The sequence below is a fragment of the Peromyscus maniculatus genome, chromosome 11 (assembly GCF_049852395.1).
Source record: "Peromyscus maniculatus bairdii isolate BWxNUB_F1_BW_parent chromosome 11, HU_Pman_BW_mat_3.1, whole genome shotgun sequence".
Classification (NCBI taxonomy): domain Eukaryota; kingdom Metazoa; phylum Chordata; class Mammalia; order Rodentia; family Cricetidae; genus Peromyscus; species Peromyscus maniculatus.
The window spans coordinates 64,602,706-64,618,223 of record NC_134862.1 but is presented as its reverse complement, the minus strand read 5'-3'; the positions used below and the strand labels follow the sequence as shown (position 1 = coordinate 64,618,223).

The window sequence follows — 15,518 nt, the reverse complement described above, 5'->3', positions numbered from 1 at the left end:
AAACTCATGGCAATCCTCCTGCCTCAGCCTCTGGAGTACTGGGATTACAGCTGCCATATCAGTCTGAGAATGCTTTCCTTCATAAAGTACAAAGTAAGAACTTACTTTAGTTAATCCTCTTATAGTTTAAATTTGGCCCCATTGGAAGGATAAAGTTGGAACCTACATGTGCTCAAGAAATGTATTCTAAGAGTTGGAGAGATGTCTCAGAAGTGAAAAGCATCTGATGCTCTTCCAGAGGCCACAGGGTTAGTTCCCAGTACCCACTGGTGGCTCACATCTGACACAACTCTCATTCTAGGGCATCCAACATCTTCTTCTGGCCCCTGTAGGCACCAGGCACACACATGGTGCCAGACATGCCAGCAACACACCTATATTGTAAACTTAATGAAAGAAATGCCAACTTAATAAAGCTGAAAACAGACAACTGAAGAGAGGAAGAGAAGGGAGGGAGGGAAGGTGAGAGAACCAACCCAATACTGAGTCTCTTAGAAAGAAACCGTACCTAAAGGTAATACAATTGTAATCCCAGATAACCTTTGGTTTGACAGTGATTTTTTTTTTTAAAGATATAAAACCAAAAGCATGCTTCATAAAGAAAAAAGTTTAGTGGTCTTTATTAAGGTTTAAAAACTTGTACTTTGTGAAACACACTGGTCAGATGAGCTTCAAACAAGAAAATCTTGGCAAAACATCTATCAATAAAGCCCATTATCTAAATATTCAAATAATCATTAAAAGCTAATAATAGTGAAGCAAATGATGCTAAAGATTTAAACAGACATCGTTACTATAATGTCCCATGCCAGTGGTGCTGTTTTGGGAGGCTGGGCAACCTTAGGAGGCAGCCCTAGCTGGTGGGGTGGGCCATGGGACAGGCCTTTGGGAATAGCTTCTGTCCTGCATGGTCTGCCTGCAGTGTGTGCGCGTGCGCGGAGCTCCTTCACCCCTCCCCCACACACCCGGCTGCTCCTGTGCCTGCCTCACCTGCTTAACCCACGGCCCATAAGCCTCTGCTCTGGGTGGCGTCTGCAGGGTATTTTGTCTTCACAGGACGAGAAGGGTAACTAATGCACTGTGCCAGAGAAAATACACAAGTGGCAACTCAAGAAACGAGAAGATGCCTAGAATCAAGGAAACCGGAGGTCCACGCCCGTTAGAATGGCCGGAGTTCACCTTCAGCAAGTTCTCCAGCGGAGGAACCGTCCAATTTGTAGATGGAATTGAAAACCTCAATAACCCATCTAGAAAACTCAGGAAAAAGCCTTCCAAGTAGAACAGGTTAAACAGAAGATAGACTATCCGGTCTCAAAGACAAAGGAGAGGAATTAGACCACACAAACAACGGCTGTGACCATTTCCAGAACATTCACTTTTACTTTTGACAGTTATGCCAGCTGTCCCAGCCATGCCCATCCTTCCCGTCTGGAAGAAGCTGGAGGTCATCCTCTCCGCCTTTGTTTCTCTGTACCATGTTTTCAGTCTGGCTGCTTACAAGATTTTTCTCTGGTTTTCAAATTTTTGATGATAATGTCTGTTGGTACAATTCTGTTAATCATCTTCTGCATGGTGCTCACTGAGCTTCTAGACCGGCGGCAGCCTTGTGGAGGTGATTTTTCATCAAGAGGAGATTGTTTTCTCCCTACACAGCAATGCCACTGACTCCTAACAGAGATCAGAGCAGCTACTAAGTGACCTATGATGAACAGGACAGCACTCACAACACTGTTTTCTGGCCCCAAATACCAATGGTTACAGGTTGAAAGTCTGATTTGCAGTTTTCAGCAAATGTTGAGAATTTCAGCTATTATGTACATTTTTTTCCTGTCTTCATGTGCCACATCTTCCAGTCCACTTGTCTTTCTTTACGCCACGTCTAATATGCTGTTGATCCTATAGAGTGTATCTTTCACTGTAGATCTCTACTTTACCATCCTTTATGTGGGCTTTACATGGCCTTCATGTCACTCTACATGACGCTCATGTTTTCCTCTACTCTGGAAATTTATTTATATATAGCATTTAACAACATGTAATAACATAATTTAATAATATATTTACAAGCCAGGCGGTGGTAGCGCACACTTTTAATCCCAGCACTCGGGAGGCAGAGGCAGGTGGATCTCTGTGAGTTCAAGGCCAACCTGGGCTACAGAGTGAGTTCAGGACAGGCACCAAAACTACACGGAGAAACCCTGTCTTGAAAAACCAAAAAAATAAGGAGTTGCTGTGGTCATGGTGTCTCTTCACAGCAATAAAACCCTAACTAAGACACTAGCATTTCTGCATCCACTTTTATTATCCTTTTATTCTCCTGGCTATTTTCTCTATTTTTTTCTTGCTTGCTTAAAAGTCTTCTACTGTAGGCTGCACAATGTAAACTTTACATTTCTGTTTGCTGGATCTTGTTACACTACTTTCCTTAGGTTGGGCTCGGTTTTGGCACAAGTTAATAAAGCTGACCAAAATCATTCTGACCCTTCTGAGACTCCCTTGTAAGCACACTAGTGAGCAACAAAATATTCTCAGGACTATGTCAGCTCCAGGAAAATGGCTACCTTTTCTAGTGTACCTTTTCCTGGACTGCCATACATGCACAGGTTAGTGTTCAGCCAGAGGGTTCCATCTGCAGATCTTCGGATCTCTAGGCAGGAATGTCCTTTCAACACAGGAACACCCTTTCAAACTCTAGCTCAAATCCCGAGTCTGCTCAGACAGTTTTGACTTTGTCCTCCCCTCACAACAGCTCAGACTCTGCTTCCAGGAAGGAAAGCCAAGCATGTGCATGGCTTACCTTACTTCTTCTTTTCATATGGAGGAGCAAAGGTCGCACAAACAATCCTGAACCCAATGTAAAAGTCTATACAGTAATGAAACATACTTAACCAACATCCAACAGTTGTATACTTAGGCTGTTTATAGTTTTTTACTCACAATAATATAATGAAAATCTGTGTGCACAATTAATATAGTTTAACTAAAATCTTTAGGAAAAGAAATAAACACCATAATTAGATGTGGTTTATTCTAAATATATTCCTTATCCCTAGCACTGTTCTTTCTAAAGCAAATGGACAAATACATATTATGGCTCTGTAACAACTTCAGGAGAACAAAAAAAAATTGTATCTTAGACACATAATAATGAAAATAATTTGCCATTATCAGACTGAATCACAACAAAGCTGCCCCAAACGCATTAGTTATCTGTTCCGTTCATTTCATCTACCCAAGGGGTAACATTCTGGCCTCTTGATTTCCACTTTGCTGAAATGTCTCTCATAAACGCTTAGAGGTCGGAGTTGGTGGGACAGCTCAGGGGGTAAAGGTGTTTGCTGCCAAGACTGACAACAGAGTCTCACCCCACAACCTACATGGTGGGAGAGAAGAACAGGCTCCTGCCAGCTGTTCCGACTTCCAAAGGAGCACTGTAGCATGAGTGCCCCCCCACAAATAAATAAATGTAATTAAATCTTTAAAAGCTCAGAGGTCTATCCCATTTTCCTCTATTGAAAATCCATGAAGTTATTTTTGTTGCATCAGCAGTTAAAGGAAGAGTCTTCAACTTGGCAGTGAATATGATAAAAATTTCCAGTCCTTGTAGCGCCTCAGGTATACTATGTAAGATATCAAAATATTCCTTCACTGAAAGAGGAAAGGGCAAGCAGCTAGCTGAACCTTTATTACTTCATCTGTGCTCTAGCACAGTTTCAGTGTGAAGTGAGAAACACTCTTTTCTATTTGAAAAATACTTATTCCAAAAATGAGCACGCTAATACATATGGGGGGTTTCTTATTTCCATGTGGTACCTTTTTCAGACTCTTTCCTATTGGTGTTTAACTTGTTTACAGCTTGAACTATATAGGATTTTATGCAATTAACTAACTACTCTGTCTTACTTTCCTCGTCTGTAAAGCTGGGACTATTTACCTACCTCATGTGGTCATTTTCAGGATTTAAAATAGGTCTATTTCAGTAGAACAGCTCCCAGCATGAAAAAGGGCATCATCAGTCAGCTGATGTAGTAAAACTATAGCCAAGATACAGCCACTGCTGCAAAGCAGGTGCCTCAGAAACACAGGTGCAGATGTTTGGATGTGGAGGAAAAGGATCCAATCAGGAGTCAGTACCTGACGGGTCTAAACTCGCGAGTCTTCTAACATATTATCAGCAAGCCTCTCAAAACCACACAACCAGCACATTCTCCCAGTAGATAGAGGAAGAATAATGCCAACTTTATGCAAACTTCTGCAAGATGGAGAGCAAGAAAAGGAAGACAAGTATCTGGTAAACATCGTCCATAACTTCACATTACCCCAGCTCAACTTCAGAACAAGACTACAGAGCTGGCGCTGGCTCTGTCTCACATTTAACATAGGCAGCAATTACGAGAAGTGCCATTATTTTCTACAATGCTAAGAAAGAAAACCCAGTCAATAACTATGATCTACCACTAATTTAAGACACAGTCAGATTTCAGAAACGTTAGAAAGTTGAATAAATGTCTGTCTCAGATTTGATGAACTCCGTCAGGTTTGACAGACTGAAAACCTGAAGAGAGTAAAGCAGGCCACGTGACATAGTAAGTGGAATAGTGGCTTTCAACCCAGAGAACTCTGACAGCCGAAGCTTGTGCCATTTCTATGAAAAACTATGTTCTTCTCCAAGCTTTTCTGCAAACCATTATTATACAGTGACAATAATACCAGTGAAAATGTGCACTGTCTTGGGCTGAAGGCATAATTTAGTTAGTAGAGCGCTTACCGGGCGTGCATAAAGTCCTGGGTTCTGTCCCCAGCACCACATGAACACACTGTGGTGGCATTAGCACTGGGAAGGTCAAGGCAAGGATATTATGAGTTTGAGGTCAGCATGGCCTATAACTCTGTAACAAAACAAAGCGGAGCAGAAGAGCGGGACTGGCACTGTTCCTTCCTTTAACAATGTGGACAATATACACAAGCCATCTGCACTGGCTGGTTTTGTGTCAACTTGGCACAAGCTAGAGTCATCAGAGAGGAAGGAGCCTCAGTTGAAGGAATGCCTCCATGAGATCCAGCTGTAAGGCATTTTCTCAATTAGTGATCAATGGGGGAGATTCCAACCCATTGTGGGTGATGCCATCTCTGGGATGGTGGCCCTGGGTTCTATAAGAAAGCAGGCTGAGCAAGCCAGGGGAAGCAAGCCAGTAAGCAGCACCCCTCCGTGGTCTCTGCATCAGCTCCTGCCTCCAGGTTCCTGCCCTGCTTGAGTGCCTGTTCTGACTTTCTCCAGTGATGAACAATGATGTGGAAGTGTGAGCCAAACAAACCCTTTCTTCCCCAACTTGCTTTTGGTCATGGCGTTTCGTTGCAGCAATAGAAACCCTAACAAAGACATCTCAACCTCAGGTTTTCTTTGTGTAAGGTTCTGTGGTTTGGGGGTTCTTGTGAGAAGAGGGTATCGGTGGGTGGTGCTGGGATCCATCCCTGGGCCTTGGCCATATTGTCAGGCCTCTATCACTAAGGAACATCCTTAACTCCTGTAGTAAAATTTGTAAAGATTTAATTTCTTCAGAAAATACATTACTATTCAGATTTTCTAACTCCTAATCTGTCAGTATGGATAAATGGTATTTTTAAGAAATTCATAAATTTCTGCTACATAATCTATTTGGTTGAAGGTATTAATAAGATTGTCTTATAGTTTATATTGCTGTGATAAAACACCATGACCCACAGGGCAGTGATGGCACAGGTCTTTAATTCCAGCACTTGGGAGGGGGAGGTAGGCAGATCTCTGTGAGTTCAAGGCCAGCCTGGGCTACGAAGTGAGTTCCAGGAAAAATGCCAAAGCTACACAGAGAAACCCTGTCTCGAAAAAGCTACTTGGGGAGGAAACTGTTTGTTGTTATCTTGCAGCTTGTAAATTGTCATGCAGGGAAGTCAGGACAGGAACTCAAACAAGGCAGAAACCTCGAGGCACACAGCATCCATAGCCTGTCTCACAGGTTCAGGCCAGCTCCACTCCATACCTGCTGCTGTTCTTGGTGGTGGTCAATGGTACGGTATGCAAATCTCCAACACTGGGGTCTCCTGCTTTGGCCAGCCTACACTTTCACCAATAGCCTCTCCTGGGCTCTAGTCAGGGACCCAAACCCTGCCACATGGTGCCAAGCTTCAACTTCTCTCATGACCCCTTCAATCCTGGGGCTTCAACTGAAACCAAGGCTGCACCTTCCCCAATGGTCTTTCTGTCTTCAGGGACTCCAGGCCGTGGTACACAGCGTCAAGCCTCGGCTGCATGCCATGGCCTCTTCATGCCTTCAAAAGCTTTTTTCCCTTCTTTTTAGAATTTTACTAATCTTTTCAAAGAACTTTTTCTTTTTCCTTTGTGATTGGGAACCATGTGCACTCAGCTTTATAAATGCTGTCATCTAAACTACCCTTACAGGAGCAATGTCGGGGGAGGGGAGTAGCTGAAGAGCTGGCTTTAGTGGCTAAGAACAGGTATTGCTCTTGTAGAGAACTAGAGTTTGCTTCCCTGCACCCACAAAGGGCAGCACACAACTGCCAAGAAATCCAACTCCAGAGGATCTGAAATCCTCTTCTGGTCTCCCTGGGCACCTGCACACACACACACACACACACACACACACACACACATCACAATTAAATAAAATTAAGTCCCTTAATGGAAATCTAAGTGTTTTGATGAGACAAATCAAAATTTGCAAGGAGTTACCACTGCAAATAAATCACCCAAAGGGCCAATATAGTAAGAAATTTTATGTTGTACAAATGCAGATGTACAAAAAGAACATCTCTCCTGAGAAAGTTTTGAATTTTTACACACACACACACACACACACACACACACACACACAAAATTCTCAGGTAGGAGTTTAGCATGGTAATAACACTTTTGTTGAATCCATTTTGCAACAAAAAGGCATAAGATGAACCAGAACTCTCTAAATCTTCATGTAATTTATACTTCTAGTACTGGAAATGATGTAATATATATAACATAGCAAATTGTAAAAAAAAAAAAAAAAAGGCAACCACTTACGAGGGGTGAAGGACTAAAATCTAACAAAACTAAAGGGGAAAACATTAAAAAGGTGTACTGTAGCCACTGACTGGGGCAATTGAATGGAGGTAATCCACAGAGCTGGCCAACTTCCATAATTATTAATTGCATAGTAAGCCTTATACTACATGACTTCTCTCTCCTCAGAGAATATTTTCACATTTACCTTCTACATGCTGCTCTTCTTTTTCCAATTCTTCTAGGATAGGGAACATCGTCATTCCCTGTTAGATTTTCCTATCTTCTCATCTGGACCACACCTGTGTTATATTGGCTATGCAGAAATCCAGGCTATAGGTACTCCTAAGCACTCCTCAAGGTTGATGGGAACAGTGTCGTTGATCAAGTAGTGACATGATGGGGCCTTCTTATCCTGCTATGCATGTAATTATTTTCAAAGCAATCAACAACTGAATGGGTTCTTCAGATAAATGTGACTTTAATTTATTAAGTACTTCTGGAATTTCATGAGCTAGATGGCATTCCAATGCAGATAAATGGTGAGTTTTTAAATCATCATTGCCATATTATTTGGCCAATCCATCAAAAATTTCCATCAAATGTACTGGGTCAAATGGAATTTTATTGGTAGCAACCTTAAAATGAACCTTCAGAAGCCTCAGTCACACCCTACTTCAAATCTATCTTTATGGTTTGGGGATTCAATTGAAACCCATTTCCTTCTGCAAGGTCCACCAAATGCCCAAATAAATGACTACAAAGTCCTTCACTTTCCCCAGTCATTAATATATAAATGAGAGGATGGGTTTTAAATTTCCAGTTCCCACAAAGGTATGAGTTGTATCCACTTGAATTAAATAACCAAACAAACACTGGGACAGTTGAAAATACTATCAACTAGCTAACGTAAAGTAAATATGCACAGGTCTCTCTTGGTTAGACCGGGTGGTTAAATGTACACAGCGCATCTTCCTTGACAAGCACGCACAAGCAGTGTCTGGTTTAGAGGGTATGGCATGTCCGCTTCTTGTCACTCAAAGGCAAGCACAGCACCATGTAAAGGGACAGCAAGCACTCCACTTACTCAACACCAGTCATACCCACACTGTCCCTTACCTAGAAACTCTGCTGCTACCCTTTGGCTTGAGAAACGGCCTCACTCTGTAGCACAGGCTAGCCCGGATGTCACTTGGTGGAGGTCCAGGGTGATCTTGAACTCAGTGATTCTCCTACCTCAACTTCCCCAGCATTGAGATTATGGGTTTGAGCTACTGTTTCTGACTAGCTTCTATCTTCTTGGTGGCATTTTCTTTTGAAAGGGAACTCCAATTTTTATAATCTTGGTTGTCTGGGTTTCAACATTCAGGATTTTATTGGGACTATGATCTTTAGGATTTTCTTGTCTTTCAAATTTTCAATATTTAGGATTTATTGTGTTTATGATTGTGCTCAGATTCTAATCAAGCAACTCCACTCCTACATTCATACCCTATATGAAGATATATGTTCAATAGGAAATTGCACACAAATGCTCGCAGCAGCATGATTCAAAAGAACTGTGTAGGAGCTGGAGATGGAACAGCATTAACAGTGTTTCCTGATGTTGCAGTGGACCAGGGTTTGGTTCCTAGCACCTGCATGGTGGTTCACAACTACCTGTAACTCTAGATCCAATGCCCTCTTCTGTCCTCCATGGGCTCCTGCATGCACACTTCTGCAAGCTCACATACAAACAAATAAATACATCTTCATTTTAAAAAGTAGAAATAGCCGGGCGGTGGTGGCGCACGCCTTTAATCCCAGCACTCGGGAGGCAGAGCCAGGTGGATCTCTGTGAGTTCGAGGCCAGCCTGGACTACCAAGTGAGTCCCAGGAAAGGCGCAAAGCTACACAGAGAAACCCTGTCTCGAAAAACCAAAAAAAAAAAAAAAAAATCTCTTTAAAAAAAAAAAAAGTAGAAATAAACCAATAGTCCAACAACAGATGAACAAAATGTGTTGTGTGGTGATACTGTATTCCCCAAAATATTGTGTACCCTAATAAACTTATCTGGGGTCAGAGAACAGAAAAGCCACTAAATACTTAGGATAGGCACTGGTAGCACACGCCTTTAATCCTAGCATTCCAGAGGCAGAAATTCATGTGTTCAAGAATACAGCCAAGCATAGTGACTTACGCCTTTAATCCTAGGGAGTGATGGTAGAAAGCAGAAAGGTATATAAGGCGAGAGGACCAAAAACTAAAAGCATTTTGACTGGTTAAGCTTTCAGGCTTGGCGCAGCAGTTCAGCTGAGATTCATTCTGGATGAGGATTCAGAGGCTTCCAGTCTGAGGAAACAAGACCAGCTGGAGGAACTGGTGAGGTGAGGTAGCCATGGCTTGTTCTGATTCTCTGATCTTCCAGCATTCACCCTAATAACTGGCCTCACGTTTGATTTTATTAATAAGACTCTCTAAGAGTCCTGCTACAGTTATGTCCATACAGGAGAATACCTTCAGCTATAAAGGGAATAACGTAACGGGGGCTAGAGAGAGCTCAGTCAGTAAGGTATTTGTCAAGCAAACTTAAGCACTTGAGTTTAGTCCTCAGAACTCACACAAAAAGCCAAGTATGGTGGCACACACTTCTTATCCCAGTGTTGGGGAGGTGGAGACTGGAAGATCCCTGGGCCTACTTACTGAGCTCCAAGCCAATAAGAGACCCTGTCTCAGAGAAGGTGGGAGGCCCCTGAGGAACAACACTAGAGGCTGTCATCTGGCCTCCATGTGCAAGCTCGAGAGTGTGTGTGTGCACGCGCGCGTGCACACACACACACACACACACACACGTATAAAGTACTGTGACAATATGGAAGAATCTAAAAAATATATTAATGAAAGAATTGGCCATATATCCTTACGTCATTTGAAGTGTCTGGAACAGGCTAATCTATGAAACAGATTGTACACTATTGCTAGCACTAGGAAATGACAGCTAAAGGCTATATCATTTCTTTTCAAAAATGCTTGAAAACAGATTGTGATGATGGTCATATAACCTCGTGAGCATCTTCAATAAAGTGCATTTGAATGTTTAAGTGGATGAACCGTATGGTTGAGTGTACCACGTGTCTTAAACTGCAAAGTACAGGTATTGGCTGCTCTGTCACTGTAACTGAAATACCTGACAGACACAACTGAAGGAAGAAGTCTGCTGTGCTCCTACCACAGGGAAGGCAGGGCAGAGTTCACGGCAGTGGGAGTGGGCAGTGCCGAGTCCTCTGTGGCAGAGGATCAGAAAGCAGCGTGTACAGGCTGGAACCAGGAGCGAGTGCCACCTCCAAGGCCCACCCCTAGTGCTGTACTTACACCAGCTTGGCTTCTTTTCCTAAAGGCTCCACTCTCTGCAAAATAGTATCTGAAGTAGGGGACTCTGTATTCAAAATGTGGCCCTTGGCCTGGTGGCGCACACCTTTAAATCCAGCACTCAGGAGGCAAAGGCAGGTGGATCACTATGAGTTCCAGACCGACCTGTCTACATAATGAGTTCAGGCCAGCCAGGATTGCATAGTGAGAGCCTGTCTTAAACAAGAACAAAACAAACAAAAACTCCCCACGAGGCTACGGGACATTTCTGATTCAAACTATAACAGCACCCCAAGTGAGTGCAAACTTTAGATTACAAGATCGAGACAACCTATATCTTAACTGTCCTATAAGCTTGTATTTATTTTGATAACCCAGGGGAGTAAGATAAATGAAAACATGTATCTAGCAAATTATGTTTGAAGATGCTAAGAAATTTATTATCCCAAAAGAATTTCCATTGAAATTTTTTAAGTGGCTAGATACTTAAAAGAGTATGTCTGCTTAGCTTAAAAGTCCACTTGCATAGAAGACAGTCATACAGAAAGAGACCACATAACATTTCCAACACTACATTACCTAGTATCATCACAGCTGTCTTAATTTGTATAAATACACTCTGATATTCATACAATTACGTATGACGTATTTCTTACACTGCGATCCTGCTGTTAGTTAAGATAGAACTGTAATCATTTTCCAGATCTGGAGTAGAGAAGGCATCCCTGTAACAGGCCATCTCCACCCCAGCACCCTTCCGTTAAGATCCTGTCCTATCACTAGATCACAAATTGAATTAATTCTACATTATGCAGGGAATTATGTACATATATATTTGAAAAGAAAAGTGACATGAGCTTAGAATTACATGTATTGAACTGTGGCCAATATAGCAGAATCCATAAATGGAATGTATTCATAATTAATTCAGAAATATAATTATAATCAGTGAACCTTCAAATCTTTGTTATTCTTATTACTGGCAAACTTATTTGGGTTAGTTTTATAAAATATTTAAAAGACAATGTAATTTTATAGCTCAAATTTTTCGAAGCAGACAGGTTCCAAACCTTCAAAAAGTTTCAAAAACCCTTAATTTATAAGTCTTCATCAAAGGATGTCACCACTGTCCCCCAGGAAGGCAGCAGGGGCAGACAGTAACTGTATGTGACAGCAGCAATCACATGTAAGTTTGGAGATTACAGCCACTGATGTGTGGGCTCTGCCGTTTCCTGTTACTACCACAGTCAGCTGGAAGACACCCCATAGCAAACTTCACACCCTAAGGAAGCAGGCAGAAGTGTGAGCAAGCTGGCTACAGGCATTGCAAACCCACGGCATCCCTTCGCTGGGACTTGACAGAGCAGGAAGCACAACTAATGCATAATTATAAAGAATGTTTCTACCTCCAATGAAGAATACCAGAAAAAACATGTGACTAAATCTTGACCTTCAGTGAGACCAACTAGATAATACTTAAAACTACATTTAACAAAAGCTGACTCAGCACTTACATATAATAGTCAATAAACAAATGTTTTTTGTGCTTTTTCTTGTTTTGTTTTGGTCCTGTTTTTAAGACAGAGAAAGATTGTGAAGTCGGGTGGGGAAGGTGGGAGAGACTCTGGGGAGGGGAAAGAATATGATCCAAATATATTGTCTGAAAATAAATAAATAAAAGAAATACTACAAAGTAAATAAAAGATCTTAGAAATCTAGCATCAATAAGGCGGAAGAAACAACACATTTTTTTCTAAAAAAAAAATGCTAGGAAAATAATAGTCTAAATATACATCTATGGCCTCTATTCCTCAGGACAACCAGCACACCAGAACAATTTAGCAACCAATGGGGTTGGGGATTTAGCTCAGTGGTAGAGCACTTGCCTAGCAAGTGCAAGGTCCTGGGTTCAGTCCTCAGCTCCAGAAAAAGAAAAGGGAAAAAAAAAAAAAAAAAAAGAAGCAGAACAATTTAGCAACCAAAACAAGTCTGGAAGAAAGCATTGGTACACCTGAAAGGAGAGCATTCAGGGAAAAGAGATTCTTGGGTCCAAAGGTGGGAACAAAAAGACCCAAACCTCCAAGGGCCCAACCAGCTAGTGAAGTGAAGGTCCGGTCCCTTGGCAAGTAGAGAGGGGCCATGTTGGAATAGTTTATTATGGTTCTAATTCATGGTGAGTCCTGTGTATTTGGCAGTCCTAAACCATGCCGGTGGGCTGGCTGCCCCAGTCTCTGTATTGGAGGAAAGCCTACTTTTTATTGGTGCTTACTGAGTCCTAGGAAAAGAAAGGTCTCTCACTGCATCCTCATCTTAGTGGGTGATCAGAGGCTGCCAGCTCACCAGCCAGCCCACAAGATCAACAGGAAACCACACCATGCTTTGCCTTTGTCAATCATTGTTCAAAACATCCACACAGCTAGATCTACTGCTATGGAAACCTATGATAAACAGACAAAGAAAAAATACACTCATTTAAGGAGAACAAGGGCTAGCACAGCAGCTAAGTTGATTTCTGGCTTCTGCACGCATGCACGCACGCACGCACGCACGCACACACCCATATCCATACAATCCCCCCAAACATACAGCTTTCAAGTTCTACTAGAATGTTTTGTTAGAATCTTTATTAGAACTTAAAGCTCTAATAAAGGTGAAATTTTAAGCTCTCACTAGAATAAAGCACTAAAATAATTCTATTATAAAACACTAATATTATTTATAACAGTAAGATACTAAAAGTGATGTTTGCTATACAATCTCATAGTCTAACAGAAAGAAATATTCTCATTGTTCAAGAGAAATCTCCAAAGCTATAGTATTTTGGCTTCAGCCACCATATTATTTTTAATTTTTAAATTTCATTTATTTTTATTTTATGTGTATGAGGGAATGTTTGCCTGTACATATGTCCATGGAGGCCAGAAGAGGGTGCTGGATCCCCTGACACAGGAATTACAGAGCTGTGAGCTGTCCTCTAGTGCTGGGAACCACTGAACTATCTCTCCAGCCCCACGCTGCTAATTTTTAAACCATGATCAATAATTTAATATTTTTGCACTTTTTCCGTAAGTACAATTTACTGTTCTATCTTTATCCTTTTCTTTCAAACATGGTCATACAATTTGTTAAAAGTTCTTGCACGTGAACAGCTGTTCATAAAGGCAGAGACTGAACATTCGATCCTTGTGGCTAAGGAGGTGGACTCAATGAGCTGGGACTCACCACTCTCAAATAACTAACGTTGCCTGATGATGAAGAAGGGAGCTCTGTGACTATTACCTCCAGCAGAGCAATCTGCTTCCTAAGAGCCAGGGTGTCCATCGTCAGCTGTGAGCACATTCAGTAAGTGTCCTCACATGTTCCGTTCACTGGTTTACACACTACACACGGAGGAGTCTGTCAGCTTACATGACAAAACATAAGTACTGCCAAGTTCCTCAAGTTTTACAGAGAAGAAAAATGAAAATCAATCTGTTATTTCTCCCGTTAATTCTTACAAAATAAACACTTATTCTGAATTCTGTTGTATTAAATGAGAGCTGCTGATAAAGGGAACAGGTATTGCACAATCTAGGTGTACTTATACAACACTACCAAATTTCACAAAGGGAAAAATCAAATACATATGACATTAAGAAAACATTAAAAACTGGAAAAATAGTGGGTTTAATTAAGACACTATTTGGAGATGAAGGTGTGACTCAAAATATTAGTGTTTTATTTAGTCTAATTACATTCAATTTCAAAGCAATAAGCCGGGAACATGAAATTGGAATGCTTATACAGTGTATTTGAGAGGGATGTCTTGGACTATTTATGATCATATTCCTATAAAAACATTTGATAGGTATTTACTTTTTATAGGTAATTTGGCAGTTTGTTCATATGCTCTTTCAACAAGAGCTTAACACTGTCTCCAAACTTGCTAGTTTTCTTGACTTGCTGAAAAAGAAATTAATATACTACTAGAAAATTAAAATTTATAAAAACTTTACTATGAAAACAATTGTAATAAATCTGCATAAAATGTACCTCTAATTAATAGTGTACCATAGTCAGCAAGGTTGCTCAGTAGCTGCCACCAAACCTGACACCCTGAGTTTTATCCCCAAACCCACAACAAAGAACGAGAGAGCACTCAGAAGCTGACCTCTGACCTCCACATGTGCATTCATGAGCATTCGTGCATGCACACACACAATGAATGATAAGAAACTGATACAAGTAATAGTGTACTGTGAGCAGAGTGCTCATTGACTGGGTTATGAGCATCAAAACCTAACAATTCCTAGCTGGCCCAGAAAGCTTTCTGCTCCTCAGTAACTCATTTCTTCCTTGGTGGTTGTAATCAAAATTATTTACTTTTTACTATTGAAAGGCATAAACTGGAACACTCATATCAATAATTTAGAACACAGATCTGCATAAAAGAAGGAGCCTCAAAGAATAGGGGAAAACTTACCATCCATTTTATAGGTATTCTTTACTCCTGACCCCATCTAATTACTTGTGGTCTTAAGCTACTCATTTATAAGTTGGCTAAAGTAACCAGTAAATACTCCTTTGGGGCATATCATTTGTAATACTGATTTATTGAACGGCTGCCTCCCAGTATAGAGGTCTGACCCTGTGTTTATAATTAGGCTGCATAATGTGGAAGGAGAGTGATGGTTCACCTTCTTGCTTTATGAAATGGTATGAACACACAAAATGATGCCATTTAATTAAATATAGAATGTGTGTTTCCTCTATGCAGTTTGAAAACACTATTTTTAGCAACATCATAACATATGCCCAAAAGCTTGGTACCAAATGCTTCTACAAACAACATTGGAAACAGATGCCATAATTCATTGTATATATGTACTTCCCCATTTAGTAAATAACTCAACAGATGCTTACTGCTTGGACACATAGTCATAACCCAGACAGATAGGTTTTCTTGTGGAACTTAAAGTCTAAAGGAGATGAGAGGCAAGTAAATAGTCAATTACAATGTACGCAGACTAAATATTATGTAAAGGAAAATATATGCTACATAGTTAAGCCCAAATTTCATGCTTTTTCTTCTAAATCCTACACAGTAATATTCTCATATATCATTTTCATCCTTTGCTATCAATCAGCTCTGGCTCAC

The 15,518-nt window shown here is 40.9% G+C and overlaps 1 protein-coding gene across 1 annotated transcript in view; it reads right to left on the bottom strand.

The window, feature by feature from the left end:
* The window catches only part of Acbd6 (acyl-CoA binding domain containing 6), a 145,970-nt gene that overhangs the window by 103,493 nt on the left and 26,959 nt on the right, over positions 1–15,518 (bottom strand). The gene's annotated exons all lie outside the window — the stretch shown is intronic.